This window comes from Gorilla gorilla, chromosome 10 (genome assembly GCF_029281585.2).
Source record: "Gorilla gorilla gorilla isolate KB3781 chromosome 10, NHGRI_mGorGor1-v2.1_pri, whole genome shotgun sequence".
Taxonomy (NCBI): Eukaryota; Metazoa; Chordata; class Mammalia; order Primates; family Hominidae; genus Gorilla; species Gorilla gorilla.
In genome coordinates this window covers 22,771,729-22,781,205 of record NC_073234.2, presented here as the reverse complement: position 1 = coordinate 22,781,205, position 9,477 = coordinate 22,771,729, and the positions used below count along the sequence as shown (strand labels likewise).

The following is a 9,477-nucleotide window of genomic DNA, read 5'->3' as shown; positions in this document are numbered from 1 at the left end:
AAAGACCAAAGGTCAATTCAGAGCCCTGTCCCCAAAATAAACTGAGCAAAAGTGGATGGGGAGGATGGGTACAGGTGTGTGTCCTGTGAAGCAGAGGACCATGTGCTGCCCAAGGACTTGGGCTCCATCCCACTGGGGGGTCCCAAGAGGAGGCAGAGCAACAAGGTCTAGCCGTGTACCCCTCCCCGCTGCCCACCTCTCCCCTCGGCCACCACCTCCCACATGACCCTGACGCCTACGCGCCCAGGCCTGTATGTTGGAAAGGAGCTCAGGTAGAAGCAGGAAGTGCCTCAGCTCTAAAGCACAAAGGCCATCCCGGGTCCAATCCTGTAACATGGTTGGACCACTTATTGGCAGCAGAGAACTCCTAGAGGCCACCACAGATCTCAAGATCCCAAGAGACAGCAGAGGCATGGCCATTTTGGTACCTTTCCCCCACCCTAATGTCACTCCCTAAGATGCAGGAACCCCATCTGGTCTAGCCTTAAGTACCCCAAGTAAGAGGCCTGGTATCCCCAGCGTGCGGATGATGGAGATGAGGGTGGGAGCTGCCCCTTCCCTCCCCACCCCTCCAGCGGCTCCCTGCTCTTCCACAGGATGCACTTCCTCCCCTAGAGCCTGCTGCTCCCACCTGGCCTGGGACCACTTTTTCTTTTCCTTTTTCTTTTTTCTTTTTCTTTTCTTTTTTTTTTTTTTTGAGACAGAATCTTGCTCTGCCGCCCAGGCTGGAGTGCAGTGGTGCAATCTCGGCTCACTGCAGCCTCCGCCTCCCAGGTTCAAGTGATTCTCGTGCCTCAGCCTCCTGAGTAGCCGGGACTACAGGCACGTGCCACCAGGCCCACGTAATTTTTTTGTATTTTTAGTAAAGACTGGGTTTCACCATGTTGGCCGGGCTGATCTCGAACTCCTGACCTCAAGCAATCTGCCCGCTTCAGCCTCCCAAAGTGCTGGGATTACAGGTGTGAGCCACCGCATCAGCCATGAGGCCACCTTCATAACCCCCAACCAGCTCTCTGGGAAGTCTCCCCGGCTCCCTCTCCCTGGTGTAACGCCCTCAGTCATAAGAGTACCCATGCTGTCAGGGTCCCTGGGGACTCACCCTGCACATCCTGGGGCTGTGTCCATGATTATGGGCAGATGAGAATCAGGGAGACCTTGTAGGTACAGCAGGAGGTGAAGGGCAAGAGGTGAGGAGATCTGGTGGGCAAATCCAGGCGCCTTGTGAAGGACTGTGATATAACTGACCTGAGTTTGCATGGAGGACAGAAAGAAAGAAACAACAGTGGTAGCCAAGGCCTCTGAGGCCAGGGTGCAAGGAGTACCCAGAGAATCCTGCCTGCCCAGGGGCCAGAATCGGCACTCTCCAGGCCTGCCCCCTCTCCCCAGACCTCAGCCAACAGGATGGCATTGCTCTGTGGGAACCTGTGCTCCATGCTGAATATGCACCCCTACTAGAGGCCACTTAGGTACCGGAGGTATAAAACATAGCTGACCTTCCACACTCACCTTTCCAGCAAAAACAAGAAGGACCTCCGTCTTTCTCAAGGGCTTCTTGACCCACCATCTAGCTGGCGGTGAGCCTCCTGCCTCCCCCTACTCCACCCTTTCCCAAGCTCCCTTCCCTCTGCCCTCACTTTACTCTGGCCACCAGGGAGAGGAGGCAGTTCTCAGAGCCTCTGTTCTGTTCCCCGTGGGCAGTGCCCAAGCAGAAGGTCACCAGCATAGCCAGGCCATTGGGTTCATGGACAAATCACTTGCCTCAGAGGCTCTAGAGGAACCTAAAATGCCACCCAAAATTGGGAAGCAGTGCTGCATAGTGGCCAGGCATGAAATGCCCCCTATTAGCTGCAGGAGTATATACAAATCGCCAGCCTTCAGCAGATGAGCCACATTGGCCAGCCCACAAGGCAACACCAAGAGTATTTCCTTCCTGCTGGGAATTTTGTGAAGATTGCATGCACACTCAGCAGAGGACCTGGAGTGGAGTGCGCCCTGACAGATGCTGGCTATCATTACTTGCACTATTCCCTGCCTCTTCACCTGATGATTGAAATTCTCTTAACTAGAAGCAAAGCCTTGTGTTCTTCAGTTAAGGACAAGGCATCAAGTGCCACTACCCTTGAGGTTACACAGTGACATATTTACACCGAAGTGTAAGTGACACATACCAGAGAATGGGGGCTAGTGTAGCCATCATCTTGCTGTCCAGGCAGGTAAACCATCTGGGGGTGACAAGGATGAAGGGGAGTTGCCTCCCCAAGGGATCCATATCCAGAGTCTCTCATTGCACCCCACCCCCCATCCCCAGAGAAGGGTGCCTGGGCTCCCCGGGACAGCATTGCCCTCCAGAGCCCCTGCTGCAACAGCCACTCTAGCCTTCCCACCCATGGAGAGAAGGCTTCAATGCAGGAGAAAAGGGATGACGCAGGGACAGCTGCCCAGCCCAGTGCTACTGCAGTGATGGCTGCACAGTCATCAGCTCCATCCACCCCGACCCCCCAGCCCTTGGGACCCCCCCATCCCCCGGGACCCCCCCATCCCCCACAGTACATACTGAAGCTATCTCATTCAAGGTGCCGGGCACCAGCAGCAGAGGCCACATCCCAGACCTGGACTCCCCCAGTCACCAGCTGCAGGTGCTGCCACTCTCCCTTAACCCTCCCAGCTGCTCCCCTCCTCCCTATGACAGCTGAATACAGGAACCAGCGCCCTCACCCTGCCCTGGAGCTTCCTCATGCTTCCCTCTTCTTGAGAGGCCTCCACCCTCCTGGCTGGTCTCCTGCAGGATATCTCACCATCTTTCTTCTTCCTCCTCCTCCTCCTCCTCCTCTTCTTCTTCTTCTTCTAAAACGATTTTTAAAAACACTTCATGAATTTGCATATCATCCTTGCACAGGGGCCATGCTAATCTTTTCTGTATCCTTCCAATTTGAGTATATGTGCTGCTGAAGCGAGCATATCCCATCGCCTTTCTACACCAGCAGAGCTCCAGCTTCCCCTCCATTCATGCCTCAGTATGTGCCCACACCCCTGCCCTACAGATGAGTCATAGATGGAGGGTCTACCTCAATGTGAATGGAACAGTTTTTCTTCCACGCAAGTATGCATATCCCACACGATTCTGTGTTGCATGCACTTCTTCAATGTACGGTGCGTGTGCCTATTGTCGTGTGGCCTCGCCATCCTCTGTTCTATAGAACTGCTGAAAGCCAGCATCTTCCTTTCCCTCTCTGTACACAGAACAACAGCTGTGGCATCTTCCTTGACCCAGGCAGGTGGCACAATGCAGAGCTAAAGGCACCGCTCGAGGAGTCGTGTAACCTCAGGCGAATTCTTTCACTTCTGTGTGCCTGTGCTCCCTCCCAGGCCTGGTCCCGATCCACCTTCTGTCTTGTCTTTCCCACCTGCTCCTCCTATTGGATTCCTCTCCCTTCCCGGCTGTTTTTGAAAGAGGCTCACTCATATCCTTGACCCAGCTGTAAGGAAACTATTGTCACCCTTAATGCAACTAAAGCTTATCCTGCTGGGTCCTCATTGGAGCAAGAACCCACAGGGGAAGGGGCAGCCAGGTGGCAAAGCCCCCACCCCAGCCTGTCTCCCCACCACTCCTTCTTTTCTGAGAAGCACAGGTGGGACAAGGTGGGCCTCTTGAATGAGGGCTTATTAAAGTCTTGGAGGAAACAAAAGGGAAACAGAACAGAGAGTTATACGCACCTTGATTATCTGAGGCACAAATGCAGCCTCAGCCATGAACATATTGAAGGAAGGGATAGTCCAGTATGTAACAGAAGCACCCTGCTATTGGCAAGCAAAGCACAGATGGAGTGAATTTAAAGAGTCCTTTACTAAAAGGACTTTGTTTCAGGATGAAAGTCCACACAGAGCCCACAGGGTGTGGGAGATCTGAGATCTGGAACTGGGATCTCTGGGCTCTGAACTGTTCTGTTGGGCAATCTGCTGATGGAGACCTTGTCTTCGAGTGTCAGGATGCACACTGTGGTCAGCTCCCCCTAGGTTGCAAAGGGCATTCTATCTGGGACTTGTCTTCCCTGCCCATCTGCTCTCCTTTTCAACAGCTTCTTGGTTCTTTTGAAACCTAGGCTGTCTTCCCAAAGCCCTACCTCCTATTGTGTTGGCCTCCTGTAAGCCATGCTTTCATCTGTCCAGTCCTGCTCTTGGTGGGATGAACGAGAGGCCTCTACAGATCTCAAGGTGGAGGAGGAGAGGGTCAGAGCCCCAAAAGGTACTCTGGATTGGGGTAAATGCACCTGAAATACAACCATACCCAGCAAAAATAACATCCTGCTTGCTGATCGTCTGCACTTATTGTACTAAAATAATACATCTACTTCTATGAGAACCAGCGTCCGAGACAGCCACCAACAATACCTGCTTCCCAGTATTCCTGTCCTTGTGATGTCTCCTTCCACATCGGGTTGTCTGTGTGACCAATGGAATAAGGCAGAAATGATGCTACGTCACTTCCAAGGCTAGCTTATAAAAGACACTGTCACCTCTGCCTTGTTCTTTCCACCTTGGGTCACTCTGGGGAAAGCCAGCTGCTATGCCGCGAGGACACTCAAGCATCCTATGAGGAGGGCCATGTGGCAGGGAACTGAGGCCGCCTGCCCACATCCATGTGAGTGACCATCTGGAAGCAGACCTCCAGCCCCACTCCCGCCTCTGGAGGACTGCAGCCTGCACCTGGACCAAAGCCTTGTGAGAGACCCTGATCCTAAACTACCCATCTCAGCCGCTTCTGGATTCCTGACCCACAGAAACTGTGTGAAATAGTACATACTTGCTGTTTTAAACAAAATGTGGGGGTGATTTTTTACAAGCAGACAGATAACTGCAACATAGTCTCAACCTTGAATTTCATTGCAAATGACCCCATCCTGACCATAACCTCAATATTCACTAAGTGGGCAGAAGAATGGGGTTGGGAGGTGGGGGCAGTAGATGACTTCGGGCAGTAAAAATGTGTCCAGTCACAAAAAGGCATGACTCCATCCTCAGTGCTCACAGCCCTCCCATCCTAGCTCTAAGCTAGACCCTTCCACGAGTCTAGAGAGCAGTTCAGAGTCTAGAGTTCAGAGGCAGGCAGCTGCCCCCTTTCCCTTCCTCTTTGAGGCCCACCCACCTGAGTCCTGTCTGAGGACTGCCTCTCCCCTAGGTAATTGTTAAAAGGAATGTCCAGCATCTTCAGATGGTACCCTGCTCCTTTCAAAGTTGTGTGACCTTACTCTGTGGCTTCAAAAGGACAAAGACATCAGAATACAACTCAATGCACCTCACGCCATTAGACAGCATGAGTGACCAGCCGCAGGGAGGATATATCAGACGGCACCAGATCTTAGCTGGTAGGAAGCTGATTGAGAAGTTCTGTGGAGGACAGAGCAGCAGAGCCCTGAAGTCCACAGTGATAAGGGGAAGATGGTGTTCTAGACACACCAGCAGGGAAGAGCCAAACCTGGATGGTCAGTTTGACCTCCCAGGGTAAGGAGCCTCTGGGTCTTCTCTACCTCTCCCAGGACCACCACAGTGAAACTAGAGCCAGAGGGTTCTTTGCTGAAAAGAGGGTGAGTGAGATGGAGAGATGCAGATGAGAGGAGGCTTTGCGCAGAAGCCATCAGGTTTTGCCATATCTAAAGCCTGGAAAAAGGAGGATACCAGCTGATAGGATTTGGCTCTATGTCCCCAACCAAATCTCATGTGGAATTGTAATCCCCACGTGTTGGAGGAGGGGCCTGGTGAGAGGTGACTGGATCATGGGGGCAGTTTTAATGGTTTAGTGCCATCCCCCTAGTGCTGTCTCCCGATGGAATTCTCATGAGATCTGGTTGTTTAAAAGTGTGTAGCACTTCTCCCTTCTTCTCTTTCTCCTGCTGCCATGTGAAGAAGGTCCTTGCTTCCCCTTCGCCTTCTGCCATGATTATAAGCTTCCTGAGGCCTCCCAGTCATGCTTCCTGTTAGGCCCGCAGAACCGTGAGTCAATTAAACTTCTTCTCTTCATGAATTCCCCAGTCTCAGGTAGTTCTGTATAGCAGTGTGAGAATGGACGAATACAGCAGCGAAGGTGGTACAAGGGCTTTCTGTTCCACTGTGCTCTTCCTGAGTCAGAGCCTTTGGGCAGTCCCCAGCCTGCCACCTAGGGACTTCTGCTGCCACCCAGGAGAAGCAGAATGCCCACCAGGCCCAGATCTGCTACCACTTCCAGAAGCCCTGTTACCAAATGATAGGCCCCAGGTGAGGACCAGCCAGGCCCTCTCCAGGGCAGGATCCTTCTCCTTCCACTCACAGAGCTGCTCTCTACAACCGGGTACCAACAGTGAGGAGGCGGTCACATGGCAATGATCAGGCTTCTCACTAGAGAATAGTAAATGGGGCAGGGCCATGTTCAGACCCTCAAACTCGACCCAACCCCATCTCCCAGACGCACCTGTCTACCACCTGCTTCTCTCCCTCCCTGCACACCTTGAAAACTGCAAAACCTGGTGCATACTCCCCACTCTGCCCCATCCCAAGAACTCGCCCACAGACACAGGTGGACACCTAGATGTGCTGAGTCCCAGGGCTGCCACAGCCTGCAGGACAAAATTCCTCCCTCAAGGAGCCCACAGCCCTGTGGGAAAGACAGACACACGGGCAGGAGGTTATCATGCATCAAGAGTCCATGAGCACAGGGAAAGTCATTTTCTCTGAGTCAAAGAGGGCTTCCCAGAGGAGAGGACACGGGGAGAGAGGTGAGTAAAAATGGCCGGCATCCAGGGCATGAGTACTACATGGCGAGCACTGACTCCTCTCAGGAACCCAAGCACAGGTTATTGTCCCCATTCTACAGATAAGAAAACTAAGGAACAGAGAATTTTAAGTAATTTGCCAAAGGTTAGACATCAAATAAAAGAGAGAGATGGGATTTGAACCCAAACAGATTGGAGCCTGACCACCCAACCCTCAGTTTCTCAACCTCGCCCCTATTGACATTCAGGACCAGGTAACGTTTTGTTGTGGGACCTGCTGCCTTGTGCACTAGGATGCTTAGCAGCATCACTGGCCTCTATCCACTAAATGCCAGTAATGGAAAAAAGAAATCTCTAGATATCATCAAATATCCCCTGGGGAGCAAAACTGCTCCTTGTTGAGTACCACTGATCTAACCATTTTCCTATTATATTCTGCTTCCTAAGCAAGTAATGATATTTATTGTTTGCCAAATGACAGGCACTGCCCTAAGCAATTCTGGTTATTAACTCATTTAACCCTCACACCAACCCTCTGGTGTGGGTACCGTTGTCCTCATCCTTGTTCTTCAGATGAGGATGTTAAGAGGCACAGAGAAATTATGTAAGCTGGCCTTGGTCACCAAACTGTTAAATGGTAGAGCCTGGGTTTAAACCTGGTGAGTGTGGCACACAAGCCCACTCCTTTAAGCAGCATGCTATGATGATGACTGAAGAACACGGCATTGGTCGGGGAGTCACACATGCAAATGCGAGGCGTGTTTGCGAAGCCATAGCATCATGACCGCGCCTGGAACACACATGCGAGGCGGCAGCGGTGGAGAGCGAAGCCAGAAAGTCATGCAGAGCCCGATTATGAAGGAAGAACCTGTTGAGACAAACAAGTGGCTGGGGCTTCATCTCATGGATCAGGAGGCGCAGTCATTGAAAAGTTTTAACCTGGGAAGGGGCACGGTTGATTGAGATTTTAGATACAGGCAGAGTAGGGAGGATGGGCTTAAGGGCTAAACCTAGTGGCTGACACTCCGTTGGGGTTGAGCTAGCCACTGACCAGGTGTCCATAAGGCATGGAAGTCAAGGCCCTGACATGAAAGCCTGAGATAACTTGGGGGTGGAGGAGTGTGACCCATCAGGGTCACCCCTCTGCCCTGGGCTGTCCACATCTCCACTGGCCATGCCAGACAGAAGCACAGGGTCCCAGTCTGGCTGACTCAGCCGCCTCATCACCCCTGCTGCTCTTCACCTCGCTCCTGTATCTCCCTCCTCACCTGGCACTGGGCACAAAAGCCCCCACGTGTCCCAGCCCAGGGCAAGGTATCTAGAGATAAGACAGGGAAGCTGTGGACAGGAATGGCTCGTGCTGCCCCAGACTCCTCTGCCTGGGCTCTCCTGTGGCTGTTTAGATTCCAAGAGAGGGCAAGCTCCTCTCTAAATGCTGGGGGCTCATGAAGGCTGCAGAGAAACTCCCTGGCCAGGAAGCCCCAAGGCACTTTCTGTTGTCCTGCCCTTCCCCTTTCAGGACAGAAGGGGGCAGCACCAACACGATTTTCAAAAATAAAACCAAAAATAAAGTCACTGGAGCACCCCAACCTTGTTTGCCCAGCTAAGATTGGAAAGACCCATGCCTGGCGTAAGTTTATATGCAAGGACAAAAACTTCTTCATTAATCATGTGGATTAAAGATGCCGATTAAAGGATCCATCCCCTCATTCTCTAATCCTGTCTGGCTCAGAAAGGACCATCTGGTCACAATTATAATTTCAGATACATTTATTTTGTAACTATCAAAGTTATTAAATAATATTACAGAAGTTTTACTAAACAGAGCAACATGGTTTAAATCATCCGCAACCCCATACTCTAATAGTAAGCAGTTATTTTAGATTTTTCTCACGGGTGCTTTCTATATTTGTAAACATGGTATCCTTACAATTTGGTAGCTTGCTACCTTTACTTAGCATGCCAGGAATCCCAGCTCCCTTACCTGCACTTGGGGGCCTTAACATAGAGCAGAGGTGGCCTATGCTCTTTAGGGACACTTGGGTAAGGGAAAGGGAACTGAAGTAAATGATTGAAGTGTTAGAAATAAGGTAACCAACTGTCCTGGCGTGTCGGGGAACTTAACTGGTTTTAGTGTTGAAAACCTCATGTCCTAGGAAACCCTCATTCCTAGACAGACCAGGATGATTTCTAATAGGTTACCCTATTAGAAAAAAGTCCCCCCAAATTCAGACATCCATTTTCATTTCTACATCGGCCTTTCAGCTATACTTCTTTGCTTTTTTCTACTAGTGGTCACCCTAGGGCAACTGTTCTTAAACTTCATACCCTTAAAAAATTATTGAGAACTCCAGAGAGCTTTGGCTTATGTAGGGTATATCTATTAATAGTCACTGTACTAGAAATCAAAATTGAGAACATTTTAAATCACAAAGATACACAAGCACGCATCCCGCTCGCTGCCACGGATGAATCATTGCACATCACGTAGCCTCTGTAAATCCACCATGTACCATGAGAGAATGAGAGGGAAAAAAGCAAAGAACATCTGAGTATTTTTATGAAAGTCATTTTGTTACCTCACAGACCCCGTGAAAGGATCTTAGGGCCTGTGGGTCTTCCCACACCACAGGGTGGAGACCCGCTGCTCTGGGAATTAGTCTGCATCCTAAACTCCAGTTTTCTCAGTTCCTATTGTACCACTTCATGTGAAATGAAGGAAACTTGTAACCAT

At 51.0% G+C, this 9,477-nt stretch overlaps 1 non-coding gene across 1 annotated transcript; it reads right to left on the bottom strand.

Annotated features, from left to right (window-relative positions):
* Window positions 1–2,851: 2,851 nt before the first annotated feature.
* On the bottom strand, window positions 2,852–2,958 carry LOC115933383 (U6 spliceosomal RNA). The gene has a single exon (XR_004069233.1). It is a non-coding gene; the product is annotated as a U6 spliceosomal RNA (small nuclear RNA).
* Window positions 2,959–9,477: the final 6,519 nt, after the last annotated feature.